Genomic DNA, 15,962 nt, shown 5'->3' with positions numbered 1-15,962 from the left:
AGCTTTTCTCTGTACCTTGGTGCACGTTACAATAAACTAAACTAAATTTGAAATGACAATGAGAATTTTGAGAGGAGCCACCATGGTCCTTGGATCCTGTGCGGCTGGCAGAAGATGGGAGTTATTGAAGCCTAGATTACATGTTTCACCATGTTGGATGAGATGATGTCTATGGGGTGCTGAGGTAGCGAGATCTCTGAGGAGGTTTGCAATTCTCTTCTACATTTAAGTGTGCAATCTTCAATGAATATGTGTCCTGAAAAGTCGACATGCATATGAAGGTAATCAAAATTTTCAATTCAGTGAAATGAATGCACTAGATATCTAAATCTCACCATTCACACCAGTTTTACCTGCAGTAGTTATGTTCTTCAAATTCACTTCCATTATTTTACATCTGGAGAATCATTTGTGGTGACAGAATTAAGTGGGAATCCCAATACAGACCTCTCTTTCCATTTCTGGCATGGCTTGCATGTCATTGGTGTGTGGACTCATTATCTTCTGTGTAGCAGTCAACGATTCCTGGAGAAGATAAATAATGCATTACCCAAATTATACTAGAAATAGGATGTTTTGAGTTTGTGCCCAATCGCTTACAGAGATAAGCATATATGGTCCCGGGTATGTTTGTGCAGCACGGTGTAAGTTCCAGCCATTACAGGAATCTTCATGTGTGAACCTAATCAATGCAAGGATGACCCTTTTAAACACTTCCTACTGGACCCACTGCCCACCTTTCTGCAAAACCCCTTGACATAAGCTAGCTGTATCAATGAGATACCATAACAGAGTGGCACTTCATCTTATGTTTTCCTCTTCTACCTGCAGTCTCCTGTGCCTCCATCTATTCCACATTATGGCCTGGTAGAAAATCATCCAGGAGTGTTCATGGAAGTGGCACTCAGTGACATCACTCCCTCCACAGTAAGGACTTGGTCAAACAATTATGGATCCAAATTTCCAGTCTTTTCGTCATTGACTACTCGTGGAAACCTCCAGTCTACCCCCTAAATAATGTTTCAGTTCTTGACCCTGAAAACAACTTCTGGCAGTTGTCCTGTCCACCTTCAAAAAATGTTACATCCCCTCCACTGACAACAATATTTCCAGTTTAATCCCTTGCTACAACCTACAGTTCCTTCTTGTATCAACAGAGTGGTGGTGCTGCCAACATTGGCTCTCAAAGTAAAAAGACTGCACATGGTGGGGTTGTCGAGAAGGCAGGTGTGAGCCCTCTCTCTGCTCCACCCAAATTTAAGACCAACCCCTTTATCTTCCAATTTCATGCAACCCCTGACAGTGAAACAAAGCATCAAAATAGGCTCTAAAGAAGAATCGCTATCCGAAACGTGGTTTAGAGTAACAACAGTAAACACTGAAGCCAGTTAACCTACAAACCTTTATGTCTTTGAAGTGTGGGGGGAGGTAACCAGAGCACTCAGGGAAAGCCCATGCGATAACAGGGAGAACGTCCAAACTCCGTACAGACAGCACCCACAGTCAGGATCAAACCAGTGTCCCTGGTGCTGTAAGACAGCAACTTTACCGCTGTACCATTGTGCCATGGTGGAAACCTTCTTGAGCCCTTGAATATCAAGAGGAAAGGAGAATGAAGCTCAGAACTCCCAAACATTGATGTGGTAGTGAGCAAAAAAAAAACACGTATTTTTTTAGCACCTAACATGACTTCAACTTATCCCAAAGTGGTGACAAATATGGAAAAATGAAAGAAGAAGCGGAATTACAAGGAAGACTTGGAAGTGAATTAGCAAACTCCAACAGGCAATTTCGCAATATTAATTGAATAATCTTTTTTTTATGATATTAACATATGTAGGCATTAATATTGTAGACAGTCAGAATTATTTCGCAGGATGGAAATATTAAATACTAGAAGGCATAGCTTTATGGCGAGAGGGGCAAAGTGTAAAAGTGCAGGGAATAGCCTGGATTGAAGGCTTCTCCAAGATTCAGGCATTTATTGACATCATTCTACCCCTTAGAAATCCTCCTGCCTCTGTCAGAATGCCCCTCTTGAACATAAGCCCTCTCTCCTACAGGTGACATGACTCACCAATCTCTAAATAAATCTATGAACATGCTCCCTTCCCTCAATAAGCTGCTCGAGGGAACAGTCCTCTCCAGTTGCTGGGGAGTTTTGGTGCTGGTGACTTTAAGGACTGCCTAATGAGTTCTCGGATGTGCATTGAAGATTTCGAAGCAGTGAGAAATCCAACTAATAATGCCTGTAAGATAGTAGTATAACAAGAGAAAAAGGAAGCACTATTCTTTTCACCAGCAGTAACAATCCCTGCAAGCTTTTAAGAGCTTTGTGAAACAGCATATGGGGAGCCATGTAATAACAGTCAAAAATCAGCAGAAGGTTTTCATAAGTTCATTAGTTTTTGGAGCAGAATTAGGCCAATTTGGCCATCGATCACGGCAGCTTGGACCATTACCTCCATTAATATACAGTAGCACTCCTCCTGCACTATACTGAAACAATAACCTGATTTATTATTTTGCCCAGGATCTTGGCGGTCTCAAGCGACAACCTTCTGCCTCAGATGTGGGAGAACTACGAACTGAGCCTTGGCTGGTGGAATATGAACCTCGCCAGGCAGAGTCACCATCATTTGTTAGTTGACTTTTCCAAATATTAATTGCAACACGCAAAAAAACTTGCATACAAATTAGAAGCAGATGAAAGACCTTCATCCCATCGAGTCTGTTCTGACAGTTATCCTTTCCCATGCATCTTCTGCTTATTGACACTGATCCAAATCTGCCTTAAAAATATTCAAAGTTTACCTTGAGAAAGAAAATTCCAAAGACTCAAGAATGATGGGTGAAAAATATTCACATTTCTACATTGCATAGCGTACAACAGGTGACCTTACCTATTTCATTAAGCTCTCCCTGGGATAACGCTGGACAGATGCACTTGAACGCTCTGTTGTTCTCTCTATGCATGCATGTTCCTCCATAACGGCATGGATTTGGATCACAAATAGCAGTTGCTAAAAAGCAAAGTATTTACAACATTCTCAAAAATGTTTGTCAAATTGCAAAGTATTTAATTTACTGTGTATTTATAAATGCTAATCTCTTTTACCATAGAATGACCCCAGAACCCTATTTGGAATTGTAAAGCAGCATCTATTGAGCAAACGGGCCACTCGGTCACCTATTGGTTCACTTGGATATTACTGAAGACAGCTTCAGGCATTAAACGAGTGGCTGAGATCTCATCCCCATGTTTCTTTCCCGTGACTGATTTGGCCAAGCGAAGGCATCAGTAAATTGAATTCCATCTACAAGGATCATTAAAATGTCATGCACAGGTACAGAAAACAATCAAATAGGTCAGTGACATGCTGGCTTGGTCCAGTGGGATGAACAGCAGGGCGATTTCAGTTGTGCTACTGTTATACATATCCCTGGTTCAAACATACTTGGTGTACTTTGACCAGTTCTGACAATTGCACGTCAGCAGGGCAGTTAGATTTGGAAGGAGTATAGTGTAGATCTGCCAAGATGATATCTGGACCCCACATGTTATACTATGAGGTGGGATTATTAAAAATGGGTTTATACTTACAGGGATTTAGATAGTTAACTAATGATTTGGATTTTGCACTACTGTGGTTTTGTTCACTAAGAATCATTGATAATTAGTTTAATTTGTATGTATTTTATTGTTTTTGCTGCATCTAATGTGCCTGCTGAGCTGCAGCAAGTAAGAATTTCATTATTGCGGTTCATATGCGATGCAGATAACAAATAAATATTCTTCATTCTTGATTTTCTTATTAGTTTCAAGACAGTAAATTGAACTGATAGGATAGATGTAATGGAACTATATTCAAGCATATATACCTTTTTACCTTTACATTATTTATTTATTTTATAGCATCTATATGGTTTTAATCTCGCTGTTCTTGTACAATGTCAATAAAGATATACCGTATATATAATATATTAAGAGTTACAAGGAAAATATAAGCATATAGTGCTGGATGATTTAACCATCAAGGAAAAGATAAGCATAAAGTGCTGACTGGATGGTAGAACCGAATATTCTTGAACTTTCTAAATGTCCATGAATTGCATTCCCCTCAGGTAATCAATTATCCGTAATTGACTACATTAGGCTAACTATTACGTTAAGCTTCAGAATCTTCACTACACAGCAAAGCAACCGCTGACGAGTGTAGAACATCAGAAGATCTACTACTGTTATAATGCACCATTACTAACGCCTGATATCCCTTCTGCCAAAAGCACTTGGGGTGATATTAAGTGCAGGTTGGTGCAAAAAAAAAAAGAGATGAGATGGAGTGTTGGAGAAGCAGGTCTACGCTTCATTGTCAGTAAGAGAGGCAGCAGTCACTCTAAACATCACTTCCATGCCATTTATTGTATGTGAAAAGGCAGCATGCAGAGGAAGTTCTAATTTGCTTGAGAAGAGCTGTCATATCTGAAACAGAGTTTATAACTCTCCTTCATGGAGCTGTCCAATTACCGTCTTCCACCTTTCATACCGATAAAATCTGTGGCTCCTCTTATTTCATAGACTAGTTTTCCTTACAGAGCCCCCCTGTGTAAAACACTCCGAGAACACGTACTTAAACGGGCTAATCTGCTTGAATTTGTTCAAAGTTTGTCTCATCTGTCACATATGAGATTACATGAACATTGCCAATCCCATCTCCGCTTTTACTGAATTGCAAAATGGTCTTCCCCTATTTCTTTTAACTGTGCGCATAGTTTGTGGTTTTTAGAATAAGATCTGGTTCCTTTCAAACTCTCAAAATAATCAGCAGTGGGAATGTGAGCCTTGCTCTCAAATTATTGGGCTGGAGGCAGATTCAAGTCAGAATTGGCACTGTTGAGTGAGCGGTGTGCACTGGAATGGTCTCTAAATCTATAACAGACTTGGGATGAAAAGCATCAAGAGTTAGGAAGGTTACATTCCCAAGATGTGGCTGTTTACCCTCAAATCTGTTTAATGTCACTTCTGGTTGCTTCAGTCTTCAACTGTTACGATGTCAAAAGCAACACCAACCCACTCTTGGCCCCAGTTCTACCTCCTAAATTATCTTAAAATGCCACGGGAGTTCCAGTATTTATTTTGCTAACAAATGGATATGGAAGATTAAAAATTGTATTTAAGTACACGTGCATTTATAAATCCTGAAACGTAGCCTTAATTTTAGGAAGCAAAATAGAGATTATACATACTGGCAAGTTCCCAGTCAGAAGCTTACCGTTGGTACATGTTGGAGGCTGATAAGGATGTCTTCATTTACATTTATAATAAGGAGGCACAATTATGATGAGGCAGTCTCCATGGCTGCATGGGTTATTCTTATATGGGTCATTCTCTGGAACAGAATATATTAAACATGCTGACAATTACAATATCTTTTACTTGAACAACTAATCTATATTTTTCCTCATGTGATTGTGCAGTTTAGTAATTTTAAAGCTTCCAAAATTAATCCCGTGCTATTTCACTACTTCTTTGTAAACATCAAAAATAATAGGTCTAAAAGTTGCTGGCAACATGGGAGAGAGAAGAAGTGGTTGCAGTTTGATTTTTAATTAACTTGGGACATGAGCTAATGTTCTTGACTCAGTGTGGTAGTTAGCGAGATTTGTATCAAGGGCAGAATACCTTCCTAAGGTATTCTGCCCTTGTAGGATTTCCTTGTGTCACAAATCCGGCATTTATGCTGAATTTACACCCTATAACATTTTCGAACTGTGGGCCCCACAGGATTGCAAGGTCAATGAAAGGTCATCTCACATATACACCAGGTAGGTACAGCATACAGTTACTCCACATTTCCTGCATCCAGCTGTTCATTTATGCTGAAAACTCCAGTGTTGCAAATTCAGTCATAAAGACTCAATCTTGGTCATAGAGTCATACAGTGTGGAAACAGGCCCTTTGGTCCAACTTGCCCACACCGACCAACATGTCCCATCGACACTATAACCATATAACAATTACAGCACGGAAACAGGTCATCTCGGCCCTACAAGTCCATGCCGAACAATTATTTTCCCTTAGCCCCACCTGCCTGCACTCATACCATAACCCTCCATTCCCTTCTCATCCATATGCCTATCCAATTTATTTTTAAATGATACCAACAAACCTGCCTCCACCACTTCCACTGGAAGCTCATTCCACACCGCTACCACTCTGAGTAAAGAAATTCCCCCTCATGTTACCCCTAAACTTCTGTCCCTTAATTCTGAAGTCATGTCCTCTTGTTTGAATCTTCCCTATTCTCAAAGGGAAAAGCTTGTCCACATCAACTCTGTCTATCCCTCTCATCATTTTAAAGACCTCTATCAAGTCCCCCCTTTACCTTCTACGCTCCAGAGAATAAAGACCTGACTTATTCAACCTTTCTCTGTAACTTAGTTGTTGCAACCCAGGCAACATTCTAGTAAATCTCCTCTGTACTCTCTCTATTTTGTTGACATCCTTCCTATAATTGGGCAACCAAAATTGTACACCATACTCCAGATTTGGTCTCACCAATGCTTTGTACAATTTTAACATTACATCCCAGCTTCTATACTCAATGCTCTGATTTATAAAGGCTAGCATACCAAAAGCTTTCTTTACCACCCTGTCTATATGAGATTCCACCTTCAAGGAACTATGCACGGTTATTCCCAGATCCCTCTGTTCAACTGCATTCTTCAATTCCCTACCATTTACCATGTACGTCCTATTTTGATTTGTCCTGCCAAGGTGTAGCACCTCACATTTATCAGCATTAAACTCCATCTGCCATCTTTCAGCCCATTCTTCCAAATGGCCTAAATCACTCTGTAGACTTTGGAAATCCTCTTCATTATCCACAACACCCCCTATCTTGGTATCATCTGCATACTTACTAATCCAATTTACCACACCTTCATCCAGATCATTGATGTACATGATAAACAACAAAGGACCCAACACAGATCCCTGAGGCACCCCACTAGTCACCTGCCTCCAACCCGACAAACAGCCATCCACCATTACCCTCTGGCGTCTCCCATTCAGCCACTGTTGAATCCATCTTGCTACTTCTGCATTTATACCCAACAGTTGAACCTTCTTAACCAACCTTCCATGAGGAACCTTGTCAAAGGCCTTACTAAAGTCCATATAGACAACATCCACTGCTTTACCCTCATCAATTTTCCGAGTAACCTCTTCAAAAAATTCAAGAAGATTAGTCAAACATGACCTTCCAGTCACAAATCCATGTTGACTGTTCCTAATCAGACCCTGTTTATCCAGATGCTTATATATATTATCTCTAAGTATCTTTTCCATTAATTTGCCCACCACTGAAGTCAAACTAACAGGTCTATAATTGCTAGGTTTACTCTTAGAACCTTTTTTAAACAATGGAACAACATGCGCAGTACGCCAATCCTCGGGGACTATTCCCGTTTCTAATGACATTTGAAATATTTCTGTCATAGCCCCGGCTATTTCTACACTAACTTCCCTCAATGTCCTAGGGAATATCCTGTCAGGACCTGGAGACTTATCCACTTTTATATTTTTCAAAAGTGTCAGTACTTCTTTTACTTTGAAACTCATAGTATCCATAGCTACTCTACTAGTTTCCCTTACCTCACATAATTCAATATCCTTCTCCTTGATGAATACCGAAGAAAAGAAATTGTTCAATATCTCCCCCATCTCTTTTGGCTCTGCAGATAGCTGTCCACTCTGTCTCTCCAATGGACCAATTTTATCCCTCGCTATCCTTTTGCTATTAATATAGCTGTAGAAACCTTTTGGGTTTACTTTCACCTTACTTGCCAAAGCAACCTCATATCTTCTTTTAGCTTTTCTAATTTCTTTCTTAAGATTCTTTTTACATTCCTTATACTCCTCAAGCACCTCATTTACTTCATGCTGCCTATAATTATTGTAGATCTCCCTCTTTTTCCGAACAAGATGTCCAATTTCCCTTGAAAACCAGGGCTCTTTCCAATTTTTACTGTTTCCTTTCAACCGAACAGGAACATAAAGATTCTGTACTCTTAAAATTTCCCCTTTAAATGTCCTCCATTTCTCTTCTACATCCTTCCCATAAAACAAAATTTCCCAGTTCACTCCTTTTAAATCATTTCGTTAAATCATTAGACACTGCCTGCGTTTGGCCCATATCCTTCCAAACCTGTCTTATCCATGGACATGTCTAAATGTTTCTTAAACATTGCAAAGTACCTACCTCAACTACCTCCTCCGGCAGCTCATTCCATACACCCAACATTCTTTGTGTAAAGAAGTAACACCTCAGATTCCTATAAAATCTTCCCCCCTCACTTTAAACCTATGTTGTCTGGTTCTCAATTCTCCTACTCTGGGCAAGAGACTGTGCATTTACCCGATCTATTCCAGGTCTTCTAAGTTTTTTAAGTAATATGTTGATTCACATCATCTAAGTTACAAAATCTTGACCTCCAGAAGTTGATGTCCTAACTTTGACCAGTTGGGTTGATATAAACATCTAAGAAATGAGGTATTTCTGTTCAAGCTTATCTTTTCAGCACAGGGTATCAGTTTCTTCTTGCGTATGGCGTGCACAGCCTAAAGTTGTAGTTCAAGGGTAGACATCCACGCCAGGACAGCATCAGTTACTGGTTGGATGGCTTTGATGCCACCATGGAAAAGCCTCAGTGGGCAGTCATTCATGATGTGTGGGATGGTCTGGTCTGGATGTCCGCAGTCGCAAGCAGCACTGTCTGTCAGTTAATAGCAAAGGTCGGCACTGTGGTGCAGTGGTAGAGCTACTGCCTTACAGCGCCAGAGACCCGGGTGTGATCCTGACTATAGGTGCTTGCCTGTACGGAGTTTATACGTTCTCCCCGTGACCTACGTGGGTTTTCTCTGAGATCTTCGGTTTACTCTTACACTCCAAATACATACAGGTTTGTACGTTAATTGGCTTGGTATAAATGTAAAACTGCCCCTCGTGTGCAGGGTAGTATTAACGTGCGGGGATCGCTGATCAGTGCAGATGATGGGCTGAAGGGCCTGTTTCCGTGCTGTATCTCTAAACTAAACTAAACTAAACTATCAGATATATTTAAAGACCTTCATGGGAGGCAAGAACTACCCAATTTCACAATTTTTATGTCAATTGCCTTATAAAGTATAGTCAAAAAGGGCCATTTTAGGCTGGACAACCCCTATCTAACTCAGCCAGTTATTAAGCCATTGAGCTGAACTCCAGTTAGATCTATGGTGGTAGTTGGCTAGAATGGCAATGCTTTGATGTTCATCAAAGTTATTATAGAGACTCAAGTGAAATGAAAATCAGAATGTAAAAAAAAAAAAAAGGCAAAAACTTTGCATAGTGAGACTTTTTGATGTGGTCACAAAGAGCTGGAGTAATTCAGCAGGTCAGGCAGCATCTCTGGAAAACATGCTTTCTTGTACCCCCTCTCCCCCTTATTATCAGTCAGAAGAAGGGTCCAACCTGAAAGTCACCTATCCATATTCACCAGAGATGCGTAGGAAGGAATTGCAGATGCTGGTTTAAACCAAAGGTAGACACATTAAGCAGGAGTAACTCAGCGGGTCAGGCAGCATCTCTGCAGAAAAGGAATAGGCGATGTTTTGGGTCGAGACCCTTCTTCAGACTGAGACAATAGACAATAGGTGCAGGAGTAGGCCATTCGGCCATTTGAGCCAGCATCAACATTCAATGTGATGATGGCTGATCATCCCCAATCAGTACCCCGTTCCTGCCTTCTCCCCACATCCCTTGACTCCGCTATTTTTAAGAGCCCTATCTAGCTCTCTCTTGAATGCATCCAGAGAACCTGCCTCCATTGTCCTCTGAGGCAGAGAATTCCACAGACTTACCACTCTCTGTGAGAAAAAGTGTTTCCTCATCTCCGTTCTAAATGGCTTACTCCTTATTCTTAAACTGTGACCCCTGGTTCTGGACTCCCCCAACATCGGGAACGTGTCCAAGCCCTTAACAATCTTATATGTTTCAATGAGATTCCCTCTCATCCTTCTAAACTCCAGAGTGTACAAGCCCAGCTGCTCCATTCTCTCGGCATATGACAGTCCCGCCATCCCGGGAATTAACCTTTTAGACCTACGCTGCAAAAATGTCCTTCCTCAAATTAGGGGACCAAAACTGCACACAATACTCCAGCTGTGGTCTCACTAGGCCTCTGTACAACTACAGAAGGACCTCTTTGCTCCTATATTCGATTCCTCTTGTTATAAAGGCCAACATGCCATTCGCTTTCTTCACTGCCTGGTGCACCTGCATGCTTACTTTCATAGACTGATGTACAAGGACCCCAAGATCCCGTTGTACTTCCCCTTTTCCCAACTTGATGCCATTTAGATAGCAAGGAGTCAGGAGAGAGGAAAACTAGAGGTATGAAATTATACAGAACAAATCAATGCATGGTTTGGAGACCCTCTTCAGCCAGAGATACTGCCTGACCCACTGAATTACCCCAACGCTTTGGGTCCTTTTGTGTAAAACATCACGCTGGTGCAGCGGTAGAGTTGCTGCCTTGCAGCGCCGGAGACCCGGGTTCGATCCCGACTACAGGTGCTGTCTGTACGGAGTTTCACCGTTCTCCCTATAACCGCACAAGTTTTCTCCGAGATCTTCAATTTCCTCCCACACTCCAAAGACGCACAGGCATGTGGGTTAATTAGCTTGGTAAATGTAAATATTGTCCCCATTGTGTGTAGGATAGAGTTAATAGGCGGGGATTGTTGTTCTGCGGTGGGCCAAAGGGCCTGTTTCTGCGCTGTATCTCTAAAACTAAAGCTAAATCTGCAGTTCCTTGGTTCTTTTCTTTTTGGTGTGGGCTTTGTGGTGAGCTGGGTAATGATGATGAGCCCTCCCGCCTACTTGAAGAAAGATATGCACAAGGGATTAGTGAAGTCTGTCACGTGGATTTAACCTTTTGCTGCTACCTGTTGTAGTGAACAAGCAGCTGTGATATGATCAAACTGGTTGAACAGACAACCACATTAAAGAAAACTCACAAACAACATGCCAGGATCGATAAAGTGCAGTTTTTAGTTAATGCTTCAAACATTTTATACACTGCGCAATAAAGAGTAGAGCATACACGTGTGAAATAACATAACAATTTTTTTTAAATTAAGTATGGACTTGAGGGAATTAATATCTACGCACTTGAAATCAGTTTTTTTAGGCTGAGAAAATTTACCAGCCAAAAATTAACGCTTAGCACACAAACATGAATTCAATTAGATCTCATATGATAAAGTGGAATATTTTAAAGTAATTTTACAATTACTTTCTAATTGGTTCAACTGATTCCTCTTGCTTTTGTTGGCGAAGGCTACAAAGTGTGCAACCAGTAGGAGGGGGCTGAATTACTGACAGCCACATCAGAATTTCACAAATTAACTGCACATATGTGGAAGGCCCAAATACACAGACGGTTTCACAGGGCGATAATGATGAACACTGTCAGTTTTACTCGACCAACAGCACAATACAAGATAATGTTTTTAATGATCTGGTAATGCCAGCCTTGGTAGCTTTTCTCAGAAGGACTTTAGATGAAGGTAAACGCTAATTTATAATGTATAAAATAGCTTATATATCAGAACAAGAGCAATGTGAACTTTTATCCGATTTCCACAAAATAAAATAACCCGATATCTGGAAAAAAAATTGCTAGATATACACAATAGATCAGGTAGCATCTGTAGAGGGAAAGCCCGTTCCTCTATCTACAGATTCTGCCTGACCAATGTTGTCTATCTTTATTTCACTATATATTTATTTAGACGGCACAGTGGCGCATCTGGTAGAGTTGCTGTCTTACAGTGCCAGAGACCCGGATCCGATCTGACCTCAGGTTCTCCCTGCACCTGCGTGGGTTTGATCTGAGTGCTCCCACATTCCAAAGTTGGGTGGGTTTGTAGCTTAATTGATATCTGTAATTATCCCTAATGTGTAGGGAGTGGGTGCAAAAGTGGGATAACATAGAACTAGTGTGAACGGGTGCTCGATGATGACTCGGTTGGCTGAAGGACTTGTTTCTTGAAATAAACTGAGATCACTGCCCTTTGTGAATTGGATACATATTTTTTTAATTCATTACAAGGCACATTTAATCTTGGCAACTATGAATAAAAAATAGTTTGAACAAATGTTGCTGTCCAGTAAACTGTTATGAACTGAAAATGGTTAACCTTATTTTATTGTCAAATAGCCAAAACCAGTAGATTGATTGCCAATTTTTAACAGGCATTAAATGTACATTACAAAGTGATAACTTAGCTTTATTAATTACCTATTTCACAAAGGCATCCATTGTATAGTATCGGGCAATGACATCTGTAGCCATTTTCAGTCAGTGCACAGGTTCCACTATTCCAGCAAGAATTTGGATAGCTGTTATCTGAAACATATATTTTAATGTCATTTCCCATTAATTGAATATTCAATGCGATCTTCACATTCCTGTCTGAGAAATGTTCCTGTAATTTTCCCACTGCCCCTGTACGGCTGTAGTATTTTCTATCTTTTTATCAGTGTTGATTATTACAGGTCCTCCTGGGTTATGACAGGATTCAATACTTAAGAACTGTTCATGACCCCAATAGCTTGTAAGTCTGCAATGTAACTGCCCAGCAATACATTTAAATAGAAACACAGGGCAAACAAAGGCAACAGGTAGTTAAAGCAGGACATTTAATGCAAACATTTAGATATTACTGTGAGTTCCCACATGGCAGAAGATGCCTGCAGCCTCCCAGAAGCCAGGAAAAACAACACTCCAGTCTCCCAAACACTTGTTTATATGTATGGGGTGTGGGTAAATCAGGCATTCGTAACCTGAGGTGGACGTGTAAGACTAATTCTAAGTGTAAGATTTCAAAATGGTCTTTTTACTTTAGACTTTTGGGCTTTAGAGAAACAAGGGAGAAACAACACCCTGTGCACTAACATTATCCTACACACTAGGGACAATATATAATTTTACCGAAGCCAATTAATCTTCAAACTTGTATGTCTTTGGAGTGTGGGAGGAAACCAGAGCACCTGGAGAAAGCCCACTTGATCACAGGGAGAATGTACAAAATCTGTGCAGACAGCACCAGTGGTCTGGATCGAACCTGGGTCATAAGCACTGTAAGGCAGCAACTCTGCCACTGCACCACTCTGCTGCCCCAATTGATACTCTTGACTCCATTCTCACTAAATGCCTGTTCTTTTTTTCCATGTTACATGACACTAAATTAACATTAGGCACTTTGCAACCTTCTGAAATGAGCATTTAATCCTTCAACTTCAGGTAAATTGTTCTCTCATTGGTTCCCATTATTGTGCTTATGTCCCATTCTCACCCGGTTGGGGACCCTCTTCAGACTGATTGTGATGGGGGGGGGGGGGAGAGGGGGCAGGGGGAGGGGAGAGGGGGCGGGGAGAGGGGGAGGGGAGAGGAGAGGGGGAGAAGAAAGCTGGGAGAGAGGAGATGCAGGTCCAGGTGTTAGATAGACATAGGCAAGGGGGGGGTTGATATTAGAACCAAAGATATGAGACAAAAGATTGAAGAGCTGCGAATTGTGAAGCCAGAGGAAGGAATGTGAGTGGCGGGGGATGGAAAAAATAGTTGTGGGTCCAGGTGGGGCACTGAGCAGAGGATGGGGAGGAGGGGGAGGTGGTGGTTGCAGTGGTTACCTAAAATTGGAGAATTCAATGTACTATTGGGTTGTGAGTTACCAGAACGGAATATGAGGTGCAGTCCCTCCAGATTATGTGTGGCCTCATTCTGGCAATGGAGGATGCCAAGGACATCAAGGTGAGTATAGGAATCTAATCTGTCTTTCTTCCACAATTCCATTCTCCTGCCTTCTCCACATAATCCTTGACACCCGTACTAATCAATTTACTGTAATTTACTGTGGCCAGTTAATCATTCAGCATGTCTTTGGCATTTTTGAAGAAAATGAGCACGCAAATGGAATTTTCAAAGGAGAGGACTAAACATGGGTTCTTGAATTTGCAATAAAAACAACTGCTGTGCCACTGCACTAGTATGCCATCCTCAATTTACATTCCCTTGGGCAGATGGGACTAGATGGGATATCTTGGTCATCATGGACGAGTTGGGCCAAAGAGCCTGTTTTCGTGCTGCACGATTCTATGACTCTGTGTGGTCTGTAAAGGGTTAACTTTTCAGGCTGCAACCAATGAAAGGTTTCAGCTCGGAAAAGACAAGTGGCCAGTTCAAAATGTCCATCGCTGTCTACTTTTTAATGAAATGCTTAGTTAAGTGGTCCAACTACGGACTAACTACAGAGCATTATGCAGTTACATTTGTACAGGAAACGTGAATCCAAAACACTGCTACAAATTTCATCATCTTATATTTGGTCACACAAATTAGTGGTAGATTATTTCTTAAAATAAGCACTTAGCGTTTACATTACATTTGGCCTATAAATCGATTTGCAATGATTTGAAATTGCCACAAAACTCCAGACTGGAACATTCCCCAGGATTTGATCTAAAGCAACTCCAGATCTGATAAACAGACAGATTTACTCATTTCCAGAAAGATAACCTTGGATTAGATTTTTTTAGAAACAAAGTGCTGGAGGAGCTCAGTGGGCCAGACAGCATCTCTGGAAGTTCCCTCCTTAACACCGATGGAGTATGGGGGAGAAAGCTGGAAAAGAGGTGAAATTGGGGGATTATTTCCCAATGATTGGTGGATGCAGGGGAGGTGGCCAGTGGATGGAGCACTCACCAATGTCTCCTCTGTGCCCTGTAGTTCTGCTCTTACTCCCCCCTGATGGAACAACTTTCCCCAGGTCCTCAACTTTCACCCAACCTGCCTCCGCATTCAACATATCATTCTCCAACATCTCTGTCACCTTCAATGTGATCTCACAGCCAGTCACATCTTCCTGTCCCCATCCCTTTTTGGTCCTCCATAGAGAAACACCCTCTTTGCAACTCCTTGGTTCGCTCATTCCTTCCTACCTAAGCCACCACTTTTCCAAGCACTTTTCCCTGCAAGCCCAAGAGATGTAAGAGCTGCCCCAGCACTTCTTCTCCTACTTCCATCAAGGGACCACAGTAGCCTTTCCAGGTGAGACATGCACATGCACCTCTTCCGATCTCATCTATTGCATTCGGTGCTCTCGATGTGTCCTTTTTATATCAGCGGGACAGCATTGACTAGGCGACCCTTTCACCGAACACTTGCGTTCCATCCACCAAGGCCAGCTTGCAAAACATTTTAACTCACATTCCATTGCCCCACCAACCTTTCTGTCCTTGACTTCCTCCATTGCCAGAGTGAGTCCACTCACACATTGGAGAAACAGTACCGCATGTACCGTTTGAGTAGCTTACAACCCACATGTGCGAACATTGAATACCCCAATTTCACGTAATTCCCTCCCCCCCCCCATCATCCACATTCTGACCCAGTGCCCCACCCCCACCCCCACACCAACTCACACCACCCAAGTTAAACTGCTCCGTTTCCCTCTGTGTGCTCATCTAACTTCCCCAGGACCCCGATTGCTCTTTTATCTCACCTCCTTCCCCCTTAGAACTATATCCTTAGCCCATATCTCTCCATCCAGCACTATATTCCATGCCTCATCTTCTCTCCTTTTCTGATACCTTTTTACCTCCTTTTCACCTCTCGGCTTTGTCAGTTGCCCCACTCATTGGCCAGGCTTCAACCCACCCCTACCTTTCTTTTCCAGCATCCTCCCCCTAGCTCCATCCGTCTGAAGAAGTGTGCAGCTCAGAAACCTCATCTGTCCATTTCCCTTCACGGATGCTGAGTGCCAGCTGAGTTCCTCCAGCACTTTGTTTTTTGCTCAAGATTCCAGCATCTGCAGTTCCTTGTGTCTCCATTGGATTAAAAGTCCTTGCTGTATT

The 15,962-nt window shown here is 41.7% G+C and overlaps 1 long non-coding RNA gene across 1 annotated transcript; it reads right to left on the bottom strand.

Annotated features, from left to right (window-relative positions):
- Positions 1–353: 353 nt before the first annotated feature.
- Positions 354–12,450, bottom strand: LOC116981615. Its single transcript, XR_004414255.1, has 4 exons — positions 12,349–12,450; positions 5,274–5,390; positions 2,904–3,023; positions 354–525 (listed from the first exon to the last, which is right to left on the bottom strand). It is a non-coding gene; the product is annotated as an uncharacterized LOC116981615 (long non-coding RNA).
- Between the last annotated feature and the right edge of the window lie 3,512 nt (positions 12,451–15,962).

The sequence above is a fragment of the Amblyraja radiata genome, chromosome 15 (genome assembly GCF_010909765.2).
Source record: "Amblyraja radiata isolate CabotCenter1 chromosome 15, sAmbRad1.1.pri, whole genome shotgun sequence".
In the NCBI taxonomy this organism is placed as follows: Eukaryota; Metazoa; Chordata; class Chondrichthyes; order Rajiformes; family Rajidae; genus Amblyraja; species Amblyraja radiata.
This window is presented reverse-complemented; position numbering and strand designations above follow the sequence as displayed.